Raw genomic sequence first — 15,808 nt, forward strand, 5'->3', positions numbered from 1 at the left:
GGAGGTCAGGCATAAGCTTTCCGCATTCCCGCCTAGCCCTGCGCCATTTTCTGAATGGCTGCCAGCAGTTCTCATGAGTCCTACGAGAACTGCCGCAAGCTATATAGAAAGCAGCAAGGGCCCAAGCAGGAGCGTGTATAGCTTGGGCCTGACTGCCGCGCTCCTGACTCGTGCACCTGCTGCCAGGAAATAATACATAACCGTCAAGTGAGGAATATATGCTGGACCACCAGGCTTGAAAAAGGTACGGCGGCAATGACAGCAGCGGCGGTGGGGGGGGGGTTGTTTTAAAAATGGGGTACGGCTGAAAGGTGGTGCGGCTATGGCGGGGGCGAAGTTTAAAAAGGTGGTGCAGCTGAAAGGTGGTACGGCCATGGGGAGAGGGTTGCAATTGTAGGGGGGGGGGAACAGCGGGTGGTGTTTAAAAAGCTGGTGCGCGGGAGGGGTGCAGCTGTGTGATGGATTCAAATTTTGCACCTTTGCTTCATAAGACGCACCGAGTTTTCCACCCATTTTTGAGTGGAAAAAAAGTGTGTCTTATGAAGCGAAAAATACGGTAGGTATGTTTTGATAAACGTTATATCAAAGATTAAATAAACTTGGAAACTTGGATGGAAAGAATGGGCTGAGCTCCCACAGTCATGTCATAAATGAGTCAGTAGCAGCAATTTCCACAAGCTGCTTGCTACTGACCAGGACCAATTGAAGCAAGAGGAGAGTTGTGGGTAGAGTGGGTAAAGGGAGGGAAGGTTTATGGTACTGCATCTTAGCTCTGATGCTGACTGAGCAGGTGGACCAAAACACAAAGGAACTGTCAGGCCCAATAAATAAAATATAAAGACATGAGTCCAAGTTCAACCTTCTTCAGGCTACCCCCTTCATCTTTACAATCATTCAGATGATTCAGAATGAGGCAAGAGATCCTACAGCCTTTCAGTCAACTGTCTTTTCCAAACTAAAAATTCCCTCATAACCCCAAATTAGGAAACTGTACAAAATCAATAGTGCAGTATCTACCAACTAAAACAGAGATTCTTAAACTCTGGTCCTTGAAGGTTGGTTTCCAGGTCAACCAAGTTTTATAGATCATCCCTGTTCTTAGTATGTATGAAAATGGAGAAGGCCAAAAAAATGTATACACACTTCAACATGAAAAATATCTGCATAAAAGCTTTATGACTCTTCTAATAACCACCATGGTGGCTTTAGCAATCATGCAACATTGCCACCATAATTCAATGTGGATTTTGAAAAAAGGCATAGATAACCACTATTGAAGTGTGCATACATTTTTGGGGCCTCTCTGTACATCTAGCAATAGCCAAACCCGCCCCGCCTACAACCTTCTCTGCAAACTCTAAATGAGCTCTTCATCTCATTTGATTGATGTACAAAACCTTTAAATATCTAGGAACTCATCCAACTTAATATAAACATGTTTACTGACACTACTGTTGACTTTATTGGTTTATTATATAAATGACCAATGGAAGAGGGCGAAGAGAGGGCGTGTAATTTTCCAAACATTTCAGTGGGTAAACAGTTTTCTACTCAGAGAAATGGGTCTTAATAAGTTTGCCAGAGAATACGTGGGCAAACCTATGTACAGGTTTGTATAGGTATAAGGTTACCAATAACAAACAGAGGTGTGGGTGAGTTCACAGAGAGATTCCATTTATGTAAATTAGTTTGAAAGTTCAACCATACATGAATCGAGAAAATGTATGGGTGCTAAAGAGCAGCTGCGTAATTACAAAATTACTCCAAAAGCCCTAATAATATCAGCATTTCAATGCAACTAACCACTAGTCAGCTATGGTAAATGCCTTTGGCCTCTCTTCCCTTTTGAGAGACTTTCTGTAACACTTAGGAGCCCTTTTACTAAAGCTTCGTATGCACTAACAGAATTATCATGCACTAAGGGGAGTGTGTGGCGCAGTGGTTAAAGCTACAGCCTCAGGACCCTGAGGTTGTTGATTCAAACCCACGCTGTTCCTTGTGACCCTGGGCAAGTCACTTAATCCCCCCATTGCCCCAGGTACATTAGGTAGATTGTGAGCCCGCCGGGACAGACAGGGAAATGTGCTTGAGTACCTGAATAAATTCATGTAAACTGTTCTGAACTCCCCTGGGAGAACGGTATAGAAAAGTGACTAAATAAAAAAATAAGGGCTCCTTTTACTAAGCTGCGATAGTGGTTTTAGCGCACTCTAGACCTTAACGCCAGCATTGAGCTGGCGTTAGTTCTAGCCGCGTAGCGCGGGTATAGCGTGCGCTAAAAACGCTATCGCAGCTTAGTAAAGGAGCCCTAAATGTTAAGAAGCTCATTTTAATCCTATGGACTTCACAGTTTTTAGCTCACACTAATTCTGTTAGTGTGCGGTAAACTTTAGTAAAAGGGCCCCTGTGTTCTTTATAATGTCCGTGATTTTGTTCTGAGTGTTATGAGGTCAGCTTGGGTTTTGGCTGTTGTTGGGTCCGTTGAGGAATGCAGCCTTAACAACACCTAACAATTTCTACTTTATACTACCTTGAACATTATAGAAAAACGCTCTTTTTTCAAAACATATACAGTGGTGCCTCACACAACGAACTTAATTCGTTCCAGGAGCAAGTTTGTTATGCGAAAAGTTCGTTATGTGAAACGCGTTTTCCCATAACAATACATGTTAAAAAAAATTATTCGTTCTGCAGCATAAAATATGCTAAGATGACATAAAAAAAGATAAATTTGTCAAAATGGTGAAAATGGTGGTCTTGCTGAGGCCAAACTCTTTGACGAGGTCACACTGTTTTACCCCACATTCACTCCTTCTAATTATTTCCCGTTTCATTTCAACAGAAATCACCTTCCTGCTTTTTTTAGAAGCCATGATATACAGTATATAAAAAATATTGAGTTTATCTTAAAAGGACGACTGTATACAGTGAGAGAGGGCAGAGTCTCAGCGGCAAAAACTGGGATTTAACTTTTCTTTTTTTTTTTTTTTCTAGCATCGGGGAAGCGGCGAGAGTAGCTCCGCCCCCCCCCAACGCATCAGCAGTAGGCGCCGGGCCCCTCCATAAAAGGAGGCGAGCTGACGGTCCGCCACTGCACAGGGAGCCAGGCGAAGGGCTGTGAGAGAGGGCAGTTAAGCGCAGTGACTAACGACTGCCTGCAGTGCCTGCGCGGAAGGATGCAATACATCGGCAGCTCGGGCGACTTCGTTGTGTGAAACGAAGTTCGTTGTATGAATCAAGACATGAAGTTCGTTGTGTGCAGCGTTCGCTGTGCGAGGCGTTCGTTGTGTGAGGCACCACTGTATTAAGGTCAACACTTGTTGAAATGTTGCTCTGAGTATGTTATCACTCAGTAGACTATTAGGGGCATTTTCAAAACTCTAAGATGGATCATCTGTTATATTGATACTTAATTTGATGCTTAATTTCTGGAAATCAATTTGGAGACAAATTAATCTTATTCTTGATTCAGTAATTCCCCTAACATATGAAGCCATAATTTGTGCTACGCTTTTACATGTCAAGCCTTCTTTGGACAAATATAAATGTCATCATTTTATGATAATGACGGAAATAGCTATTCAATTGATTATACACAATTGGAAAAGGTATGACAGACTAAATTATACGTTTTGGTGGACAAATGTTTGTACCACGTATAAATATGGGAAAATGAATGCAGAGTGTTTGGGGTTTATTATGATGTTATAAATATTGACTATATTTGTAACATCATAATAATTGTAATGTATTTATCTATTTTTTTGTGGTTGGTGGAATTCCTTACACATCCAGGGGAGGGTGGGGGGTGGGAAAGGTATTTTGATTATTAAAATTACTTGATGATAATATTATAACTACATAATTTGACTTATTGTATTAAATCTGGGAAGAGGGGGGAGAAAATGATTGTTATAAGTATAAATTGTTTGTTTAATAATGCATTTTATGAAATATTTATGTTCTGATAACTATATTGCATTGTTTAAGTTTTGAAAAATCAATAAAGATTAATAAAAATAAAAAAAAAAAACACAAAACTCTAAGATGTCCAAAAATGGCATAAATTGGCACTTGGATGTCCTAATCGCCAGGATGTCCAAGTGCCGATTTTCAAAACCATCTTTCTGGAAGTCTTGCAAGCCGTTCTATCCATTGTGCATCCAAGAGAAAAGGGGACATGTTGGAAACATGCTCTGGGTAGGCTTAGACTCTGATGTCTTGCGGCAATAATCGAACCTTTCCCAGAATGCCCTGGATGGAACATAGACATTCTGGGATAGACCCATTTTTAAGAGCGTCTAAGTGCCAAAAAGGTCTAAATCTGTATACTTTGGAGGAAAGGTGGGAGAGGGGAGATATGATAGAGACGTTTAAATACCTATGTGGCGTAAATGCTCATGAGTCGAGTCTCTTTCATTTACTACCCTATTGGCATTCTGAAGATCTCTTTAGACAGTGATGTTGCTGTAGTATTGCCTTTGTTCTGGGAAGATTGCTTGTTTGTGATTAATTGCAAAGCCATTACAACTAGTTAGGAGTGAAAGTCAGAATTAGACTTCCTATCGAAAATGGCCCTCTATGTACTGTACAAGAATAGTATGTTTTGGACATAAGTTCTCTCAATGAGTATATCTTCTCCTTTAACACTGCCTGATCAGCACCAAAGTAAATAACAAAGCATGAATGAAAAACACCCAAAATCAATTATGGGGTAGATTTTCATAAGAGTCTAGCCTGCTAATTTCAGGAGTTAGCCACTTACCCCCAAGCTTTAGAAAATGTACCCCTCTGATGGCTAAAAATAACTTCCTATGTTCAACACTTGAAATATGGGCATATACAGTATAGAGGCAGGGTCAAATGCGTGCATTTTTCCTGCTTATATCCATCTGCAGAATTAGCTAGTGTTAGTACCCACATAAGAATATCGTGACAGACCAAAGGTCTATCAAGCTCAGTATCCTGCTTCCAACAATGGCCAATCCAGCTCATAAATACCTGCCAAGATCCCAAAACAGTAAAACATATTTAATGTGGCTTATCCTAGAAATAAGCAGTGGATTTTCCCAAGTCTATCTTGATAATGGCTTATGGACTTTTAGGAAATTATCCAAACCTTTTTAAAAATCCTGCTATGCTAATCATTTTCATCCCAGTCTCTGGCAATGAATTCCAGAGTTTAGTTAAATGTATGAATAAATATTTTCTCTGGTTTGTTTTAAATCAACTACTTAGTAGCTTCATTGCATAGCCCTAGTTCTAGTATTTTCTATCCCTCTCCCTGATCCAGTTTCTTCTGCAGCTTCGCATTATTTATGGCAATTTTTCAAAGAGAAACTACCCAGGTAGTTTTTTTGCCAAATTTATATGAGTACAAAAGTACCCGTGTATCTCACTGTTAAGTGACTTACTATTTGTGCTATATTTTTTTAATTACATGTTCCATAATTACTTTTTTAATGTCTTCTACAGAATCTCTGTGGTTAATAATATGCATATCATATACACTATTTATCATATACATGTCAACCACTTTACCATTTGGAAAGCAAACAGAAAGAAACTTGGCTTGGTTTTAACAGTTCTGTTACTGACAGTCAAAGACTTCAAAGGCCACAGCTCATGTGTCAGTACTGCTTCCAAGAATTAACAGTGCAATCTTCCATGGCAAGTAGCAGCATGCAAGTTTCTTCCGACGTGCAAAGATCCGCATGTGTGTTTGTGTGTGTATATGTGATGTAAGATTCTCAGGCTGGCGTGTGGTATAGTCTGAGTCAAAATGAGTAGTAGTAGTAGTTACCGTGAGCAAGCAAGCAATTTACCCCATACGAAAGTTTATACATTAAAGAAAAAGATTCTATGTTGATTGTAACTCAGAAAAAAATTGTGGCCACTGCATTGTCCCAGATTCACAATGAACAATGAGGGGGAAAAAGCTCCAGACATGACTTATGCCAAGATGATGGGAAATTTTTTTTAGATTAAAAGCATTCCTTTCAGATCAGATCCTTCAGTAGGAAATAGATGGAATGGACAAGAGGGGGAACTATTTTAGATTTAGTCCTTAGAGGAACGCAGGGCATAGTACGAGAGGTAATGGTGTTGGGTTCGCTGGTAACAGTAATCATAACATGATCAAATTTGAGCTGATATCTGGAGTGACATCGCTAAAAAAAATCTACTGTAGCGGTATTCAATTTTCGAAAGGGCAACTATGATAAAATAAAAAAGTGGTTAAAAAGAAGCTAAAAGGATCAGATATTTTCAGTGTATTAACAAAGGTGGAAAGAAGAGCAAACTAGAATCAGCATGGTTAAAAGGTGAAGTGAAAGAGGTTATTAGAGCCAAAATAACATCCTTCAAAGAATGGAAAAAGGATCCAAATGAAGAAAATAAGAAGCAATATAGGCACTGGCAAGTTAGATGCATAGAATTGATAAAGAAGGCTAAAAGAGAATATGAAGAAAAACTTGCCAAAGAGGCAAAATCTCAATAACCTTTACAGGTATATCAAAAGTAGAATGCCTGTGAGATAATCTGTGAGACAGTTGGATTATCAAGGAGCAAAAGGGGCATTTAGAGAGAATGAAGCCATAGCAGAGAGACTAAATGAATTCTCTGCTTTGGTCTTTACGGAAATGGTTATCAAGGGTGACGATGTGGAGGAAATGAAAGAAATCTTGGTGAACCTGGAAGACTTACTGAGCCAAATCGACAGGTTAAAGAGTGATAAAGACAGGCAAAAATATCTGGAAAAGTTAAGAGAGGCTGGTCAAGTAGTCAGGAAAACAAAGATACAAATAGAAGAAAAAATAGCAGACATATTAGTGATAGGAAGAAGAGCAAAAGTGGCATTGTGAGACTGAAAGGTGAAGAGGAGAAATATGTCGAAGCTGATAACAATAAGGCTGAATTGCTTAACAAATATTTCTGTTCTGTGTTCACAGCTGAAGATCTGGGAGCAGGACTGCAAAAGATAAACGTAAATATGGATGGAGGTGTGGTAGACCCTGATTGATTTTCAGAGGACTATGTTCATGAGAGGCTAGCTAAACTAAAGGCTAGATGGACCATTGGTCTAAACTAAACTAAAACTAAACCATTAGGTTTGTATACCGCACCATCTCCGCATGCGCAGAGCTTGGTACGGTTTACAGAGGTTAAGAGGAAAGGAATTACAAAGAAGGGATATAGGAGAGGGACTGAGAGGATAGAAAGGGGCAGGGTACTAGAGAACGGGAGGAGAATTAGATTTTTGAGAAGAGCCAAGTTTTCAAGCGTTTACGGAAGGATTGGAAGGAGCTAGAATTTCTGAGCAGGGATGAGAGGTTGTTCCAGAGTTCAGTGGTTCTAAAGGGGAGGGATGTTCCAAGTTTTCCTGCGCGGGATATACCTTTTATAGATGGGAAAGATAGTTTCAGTTTTTGGGAGGGTCTAGAAGAGAGCGGGTTTGATGAATTCCAGAAGAGTGGGATAACGGGAGGAAGGACGCCATGTAGAATCTTGAAGGCTAAGCAGGCACATTTATAGAGGACTCTGGAGTATACTGGGAGCCAGTGAAGCTTGGAGAGGAGTGGGGAAACGTGATCAAACTTGCCTTTTGCGAAAATAAGCTTGGCAGCGGCGTTCTGAATTAGCTGAAGTCTATGGAGGTTTTTCTTAGTTAGGCTTATATAGATGGAGTTGCAGTAGTCTAGTCTAGAGAGGATGGTGGATTGGACGAGGATGGCGAAATGAGAATGATGAAAGCAAGATCTTACTTTTCTTAACATATGGAGGCTAAAGAAGCATTTTTTTACCAGGGAGTTGAGGTGATCGTTGAAGGAGAGAGAGGAGTCTAAGATGATGCCTAGGACTTTGCTTGAAAACTCAAGATGAAGAGTGGGGCCGGAAGGTAGAGGGATGGAGGTGGGTAAATGATCTGAAATTGGGCCGAGCCAAAGGAGTTTGGTTTTGGACTCATTCAGTTTCATTTGTACAGATTGGGCCCAGGATTGGAGGTTCGTAATACATGTGGAGATGTTCTCAGTGAGGTTCGAGAGGTTCGCGTTGGTTTCGAGGAGGATGAGGATGTCGTCAGCATAGGAGTAGAGTTTCTAGGGGGGATAGATGAAGGAGTTTCAGAGAGGACATGTAGATGTTGAAAAGAATAGGAGAGAGGGGTGAGCCTTGCGGGACTCCACATTTCGGCTTCCAGGTGGGGGATGAGGAACCGTTTGTGTTTACGGTGTAGGAGCGGAAGCGTAGGAATTTCGAGAACCAATCAAGGACTGTGGAGCTTATGCCTATTTCGGAGAGTTGGAAGATAAGGATGTCGTGGTGAACGACATCGAAGGCTGCGGAGAGGTCGAATTGAAGAAGAACAGCGAATTTGTTTCGAGAATGGAGTTGTTGCACCTTAGAGATTAGTGAGGCCAAGAGGGATTCGGTGCTGAAGTTGGGTCTGAAGCCGAATTGGTGGGGTAGGAGGATAGAGAAACGTTCTAGGTAGGATGAGAGTTGGGTGGATATGATGGATTCTAATAACTTGGTTAGGAGAGGGATATTTGCTATAGGACGGTAGTTAGATGGAATGGTGAGATCAAGGTCAGCCTTTTTCAGTAGAGGGGACAGTGAAATGTGTCCCATGTCGGGGAAGAAAAGGCCCGATGTTAGGGCAGAGTTTATGAGGTCAATGAGGGAAGCGATGGCCTGTGTAGGGATATTATCGAATAGATAGGAGGGGAAAGGATCCAAAATGCACTTGCAAGTTTTTAGTTTGTGGCAGAGTTTGGAGACTTGCGGTTCAGAGACAGGCTCGAAGGCGGTCCAGGATCTGTCGGCAGGAATGGGGGTGGATACAGGTGAGGTAGGATTGAGATCAATAGAGGTCAGGGAATTGTAGGAGACTGTGGGAGGGAAGGAGCATCTTAGAGTGGTAACCTTTTCATTAAAGAAATTTGCAAGGGCATCAGCTGATAGGGATGGTGGAAGTGAAGGTGGGTCTTTTTTTGTAGTTAGGGAGCGCCAGATGTTGAACAGCGCACTGATTTGGTTATTGGATCTAGAGATCTTATCTCCAAAGAAATTTTTCCTGGCTTTTTTTAGTGTTGAATTGTAAAATTTAATGTTAGCCCTCCAGGTCTGTCTATCAGAGGGGGATTTAGATTTTTTCCATTTGCGCTCCAAAGCGCGACATTTCTGTATCAATTCTCTGTGAAGAGGTAGGTACCAGGGGGCCTTTCGGTGGTAGGAGATGGTTTTGGTGGTTAATGGAGCAAGGGAGTGGTAGGTGGACTCGGAGAGGGTGGTCCAGTTGTGCCAATGTGATTCGGGGTCTATAGGTCTAGGGTTGGAGGAGAGTTTGTTGAGGAGTTTGTTGAGAGTTTGTTGAGGTCTGACCCAATAAGACTTTTCTTATGTTCTTATGTCATGGACCATTTTACAAGATATGCTCAGACTTATCCAGCTAAGGATCAGAAAGCTCACACAGTTGCAAAAGTGTTGTGGGAAAAGTTCTTTGTAAATTATGGTCTCCCGGCATGCATTCACAGTGATCAGGGAAGAGACTTTAAAAGCGGACTCATCTTCAGGAAGAAACTTAAGACCCACCTTTTCTCCTTGGACCTATAACGAAATCTCAGGAGCCTACCTCCTGTCCTACATTCAATGTTCATGTCCTCAGTTCGTAGTCTTGTTGTAAACCACGTTAAATTCTTGATGAAATTTGTGGTATAGAAGATAAATGTTTGGGATGGTATAAAGGAAATGCTTCAGGTGGCTGGGATAAGGAAATCACACCACTCCTTATCATCCTCAGAAAGATCCTCAACCTGAAAAATTTAACAGGATACTTCTAAACATGTTGAGTACACTACAGACCATGCAAAAGAGAGAGTAGAGTCAGTATGTGTGTTATTTTGTGCATACATGTAATGATGCTACTGGATATTCACCATACTTTCTGATGTTTGGGAGGGAAGCTAGGCTGCCTATTGATTTATGTTTTGGTGTTGCATCCGATGGTTCATTGCCTCAGACATTCAAAGGGTATGTGCAAATGCTAAAAGTGCAGCTGGGAGAGGCATACAGATTAGCTGCAGGGATTAAAAATGCTGACCTAGATAAAGGTGACAGAGTATTACTAGAGAACTGGGGAGTACTTGGTAAGCATAAACTTGCTAACAGATTGAAGTCTACTCCATATGTCCATATGTTATAGAAGAGAAGTTAAAAGATTTGCCTGTGTATCGCATAAGACCAGAATGAGGAGAAGATAGATTGTATTTTCACCAGAAAACACTCAGCGAAATTGGAGAACACGCAGACACAGACAGGAGTTAGATAGACCTGAAACACTGGTGTCAGAAGACGGTTCAGGGTCAGAAGAAATCCCAGAATGTCAGCAAGGTGTATCACAAGTAAACACTGACATTGAGGATTCAAAAAAGGAGTATATGGGAGAGCACAATGTATATGATTGGGATGATAGAGATGTGGAGCATGTCACACACACCAGAGCAGATGGGCAGACTGGATGGGCCATTTGGCCTTTATCTGCCATTATGTTTCTATGCACATAAGATCTCTTATAGAGAGGAAGAGATAATGGTTACTGTGGATGGGCAGACTGGATGAACCATTTTGGCCTGTATTTCTTTTACAGTACTATTTTTACTGACCCCAACCTACCTCTCTTCCCACTTCGAATTTTATAAGTCAAATAAGAACACATGTAGAGCTTATTGGTTTATGTTTCCATCTGCAAAAGCATGTCGTTACAAGAGATTTTTAGGAAAAACTTTTGTATTTCAGGCTACGCAATGAATTATTGCTGGAATATTCTTATTCCCCAAGCTCAGTCTTACCATTCATTTAGAAAATTTTTGAAAACTTACCTGTTTGACAAATATGTGACTTGACTGCCATTTTGTATTTTCCGAGAGATATTTGACATGTTTATGTATGTGATTCACTGATTGTACAGCTTTTTCTTGTTGTAAACCGCCTTGAACTAATGTTTTGGCGGTCTATAAGAATAAATTATTATTATTTATCTGTCATCATATTTCTATGTTTCTAAAGCACTGGCTCTCAGACATCCAGGAGATTATAACAGGCCTGGGAGACCGGCCATCACCTACCCCTGGAAACTCATGTAGAGGGAGAGACATTGGGGATTGGGTGAGGATGGATCTGATAGGAGAAGAGGGACTTAGACATATAGCCACACATTAGGGAGAATATTGCAGCTGCAAAAGTGACAGCCAGAAGTTAAAGGTTTAATATAAAAAAGGATCAGAAGAAGACTATTGAGGCTTAGAGGGTCAAAAGACTCTGAAATGATGGGACTAAATGTCTGGACTATAGACTAAGGGGCTCATAATCGAAAGAGAAAAACGTCCAAAAACCGGCTAAGGCGGCACTTGGATGATCATAAACGAAAGACGTCCAAGTGCCAATAATCAAACCGGGTTTTGGACGTATTTCTAAACGACCTAGGCCTTCATAGTGCCGCTGAACGACCATAGCTAAACAGGGCGTTACAGGAGGAGTGTCGAGGGCATGATTTGGGCGGGATGTGGGCAGGCTTAGACTTAGTCGTACAGCATGTATAACCAAAAGTTTTACAACAGAGCCTAGACGGAACTTGGACGTTGTGACTTAGACCATTTAAAACATGGTCTAAGTCACAAAAACCCACCTAAAGTCACCAGATAAGCACTGCAGACACATAATACAGACCCCCACAAACTACCCCAGTGATCACCGACCCCCCCAACCCCATAAAAATCATAATCACACCTTTAAAATTCAGCCTCCAGACCATCATCACCTGGCAGCCTGGCATAGGAAAGCCTAGTCGTCCAGCACAGAGGCTGCTTAAGCCGTCTTGGGGATGGGTTAGGGACTCATGGAGAGGAGGACCCATGCCCATAAGCCCCTGTAATCACTGCATTGATACTTAAACATGTGCACTACTCTATACCCCCAAAACCCTTTTTTAATAATAATAATAATAATAGTTTATATAACGCAGGACCGTAAAGTTCTATGCGGTTTACAAAAATTAAAAGATAGTACAAATTGATTGAACTTAACAGACTGGCATATAAGTGGCTCCTGCAGCCATAAGGGCTATTAGGGTGGTAGATAAGTGGGTCTAGGGGATTATGGAGGTGGTTTGGGGGCTCACCATGACCTATAAAGGAGATGTAGTGAGGAGAAGACATGGCACCCTTTTTGTGAAGTTCACAGCAGTGCTCTGTAAGGTACTCCACTATTTAGGTGCCATGTCTGGGTGTACAGTCCATCACTTTGCAGACCCCTCCCACATCCAACAGGGCTTATTCTAGGTGTTTTTGACTTGGACAAAAATTTGGACGAAAATGTGATATAAAGGTAGATGATTTAGCGGCTTGGACGATCAGATCAGCAGGACGTATAGTTAGACGATTTTCGAAACAAAAAATATTTTGGACATATTTTTCGAAAATTTGTCCTAGGCTATTTTTTTACTTTGGACGACTTCCGGCTTAGACGAAAACGGACTTAGACGTTCCTTTCGATTATGCCCCTCCACAGTTGCATGGGTTAATCACATAAGTATTGGTTCAAGGCAAGCACAAGAGAAGTTAAGCTGTTGAACGTGGTTTATAGTAAATGAGAAGGCCAATGTACATAATTCAAATAAACCTATTTAATTAGCCAATCTTGTTCACAGACCTTTTTGGGGTTTTCCTGGGGGAGAAGAGGGTGATCCTACCCACTAACACTTCTTTTACCCAGGTGGAGGCACCGAGCGCCAACCAAGTGAGGGACCAATGGAGACTGCCTTCAGGGGACTCCAGCCAGGTCAGGCCTCAGACCCACAGCCACCCTGAAGGGGGTGTGACAACATTAAGCTTGGTAATTCTTATGGTGCTTATAGCAAGATTCATAGGAGTCAACTTTTGAAAATGATTGGGGGTGCTGAACTCAAAACACACAACAAATTTCCCCTCACTCAGCAAATAAAACCAAAAGTGAATGACCAGCCTGACAGATTGGAAATGCTGGGGCTATTCTCCCTGGAAAAGCGGAGACTTAGAGGAGACATGATAGAAACTTTCAAAATCATGAAGGGCATAGAGAAGGTAGACAGGGACAAATTCTTCAGGCTGTGGGGAGCCACAAGTACAAGGGGGCACTCGGAGAAATTGAAAAAGGACAGGTTTAGAACAAATGCTAGGAAGTTCTTTTTCACTCAGAGGGTGGTGGACACATGGAACACGCTCCTGGAGGCTGTGATAGGCCAGAGCACGCTACAGGGGTTCAAGGAGGGTCTAGATAGGTTCCTAAAAGAAAAGGGGATTGAGGGTTACAGATAGAAGTATAGGTAGGTTATAGGAATAGTCAGGGACTACTTCACAGGTCATGGACCTGATGGGCCGCCGCGGGAGCGGACCGCTGGGCACGATGGACCTCTGGTCTGACCCATTGGAGGCAACTTCTTATGTTCTTATGTATCTAAATGTCAAGAGGAGGGCAGGTATTGTGGGTAAATCAAAAGCTAAGGTCCTGCCGCTCTCTCCTCGCTCTCACAGTCTGTCAGCATCATACTCTCTCTCTCACCATTCAGGCCATCTATAGCACTTTTCTCCAACCAGTCCCAGAGCCCATCATCACCACCACACTTCTTGTCCTCTTTCCCTCCCCTCCTACTCCCTCTACACTTTTTAATTTGTTCTCCTTTTGCACGGGCAGGGAGTTTAATAGCTCTCTTTTTGATCCACTTTCTAAATCTTTTTTACCCTGTTCTTCTCATTTCCCCTTGACCCAGACTTCTATTTCTCTACACTCCTTAGCAAACTCCAATGCACTTTTCCCTAACCAGTTGCTGTTCGATGCAGGTTTAGCGCACCCATTCCTACACTGATTTCCACGTCTCACTCTTCTCTACAGGTGAGACTTCCTTTCCTTGGTAGGTTTAACTCATCTTCAGTTTGTGACTCTCCATTGACCTTAGACATGGATCATTTCCCTGCTTGGCTCCAGGCACATTCCTGTGTAGTACCCTCTAGTGGTGATGTAATGCAATCACAATTTAATTACTACAATCAAATGTGGGGGTCTTTTACTAAGGCACACTAGCCAATATCAGCCAGTGTATTTTTAGATGCATAAGTGGTCCATAAATCTGCATAGCCATATATAGTACATATATGTACATATAGTTGAACAGAATATCTGTATTTATTGAAATGTGTGGCAGGCATTTAAATGGATACGGTGACCATCACCACTGAATGGCATCCCCTTTCTGTTTCTGTAAATGAATTAAAAATCCTCAAAACTATTTCAACTTCAAGTCTGCGTAAATATGTATAAAGACTTTTTGGGTTTAGCCTATTGCTAACTATAAGACCTTGGTTTAATTTTATATATATATACATATATGTTACATAATTATTTTGCAATAGTAGAAAGCACTCTGCCACTGTGCAGTTAGAAGCATGAAAACACTTCTTGGGTGGGTGAAGGCCTCGTGACTCACAACTTCTCCTGCAATTTGCAATAATGGTCTATCAATGCTGGAACGAAATGTGAGCAATGAAGAAAAATATTCATTTTGCTATAGAAGTCTGAAACTCTGTAGTAAGAAAAGGCAATGTTTTGCTCTATTGATCACAGCAGAAACGAGTGGGTGGCTACAGGGCCCAGCGAGGCAGAGATAATAAGCACTTAATAAAGTCAGCAAACAAAGGCTGAATCTTCTTTCACAAGGGGGTATTGAGTTGCATTTACTTTTCGGTTTGCAAAATTGCTTGGTTTACAACCATGGCACGATACATTATTACCATTACAGTATATTATGGCAGTTAATAAAAAAAATTACAGTATATTATGGCAGTTATTTTTTTTTTAAGTGCTTTGTAATACATCATTTCCACAGTGAATTAATCTGTGAAATCCATGATTAATCATAGGTGTTTTTTGGGATTTTTTTTTTTTTTTTTGCTTTAATGGGAAGAAATACAATTCCTAACAAAGCATATTCACAATAAGAACATAACATAAGAACATAAGCAGTGCCTCTGCTGGGTCAGACCAGAGGTCCATCACGCCCAGCAGTCCGTTCACACGGCGGCCCATCAGGTCCAGGACCTGTATAGTAATCCTCTATCTATCCCCTTTTCCTTCAGGAAATTATCTAATCCCTTTTTGAACACCAAAACAGTACTCTGTCCTATCACACCCTCTGGAAGCACATTCCAGGTTTCCACCACCCTTTGGTTGAAGAAGAACTTCCTAGCATTGGTTCTGAATTTGTCCCCTCTTAATTTTTCCAAATGCCCTCTCATTCTTGTAGTTTTCGAACATTTGAAGAATCTGTCCCTCTCCACTTTCTCCATGCCCTTCATGATCTTGTCTCTATCATGTCCCCTCTAAGTCTCCACTTCTCCAGGGAAAAGAGCCCCAGTTTCCCTAATCTTTCAGCATAGGTTTTCCATACCTTTTATCAATCATGTCGCTTTTTTCTGAAACCTCTCGAGTATCACCATATCCTTCTTAAGGTACGGTGACCAATATTGGATGCAGTACTCCAGATGCGGGCGCACCATTGACCGATACAACAGCAGGATAACTTCTTTTGTTCTGGTTGTAATACCTGTCTTGATAGTACCCAGCATTCTATTCACCTTCTTAGAGGCCGCTGCGCACTCTGCTGACGACTTCATTGTGTTGTCCACTATTACCCCCAAGTCCTTTTCTTGGGTACTTTCACCTATTACCAGCCCTCCCATCGTATAGCTGTACTTTGGGTTTCTGTTTCCTACATGCA

Source organism: Geotrypetes seraphini, chromosome 3 (genome assembly GCF_902459505.1).
Source record: "Geotrypetes seraphini chromosome 3, aGeoSer1.1, whole genome shotgun sequence".
Taxonomy (NCBI): domain Eukaryota; kingdom Metazoa; phylum Chordata; class Amphibia; order Gymnophiona; family Dermophiidae; genus Geotrypetes; species Geotrypetes seraphini.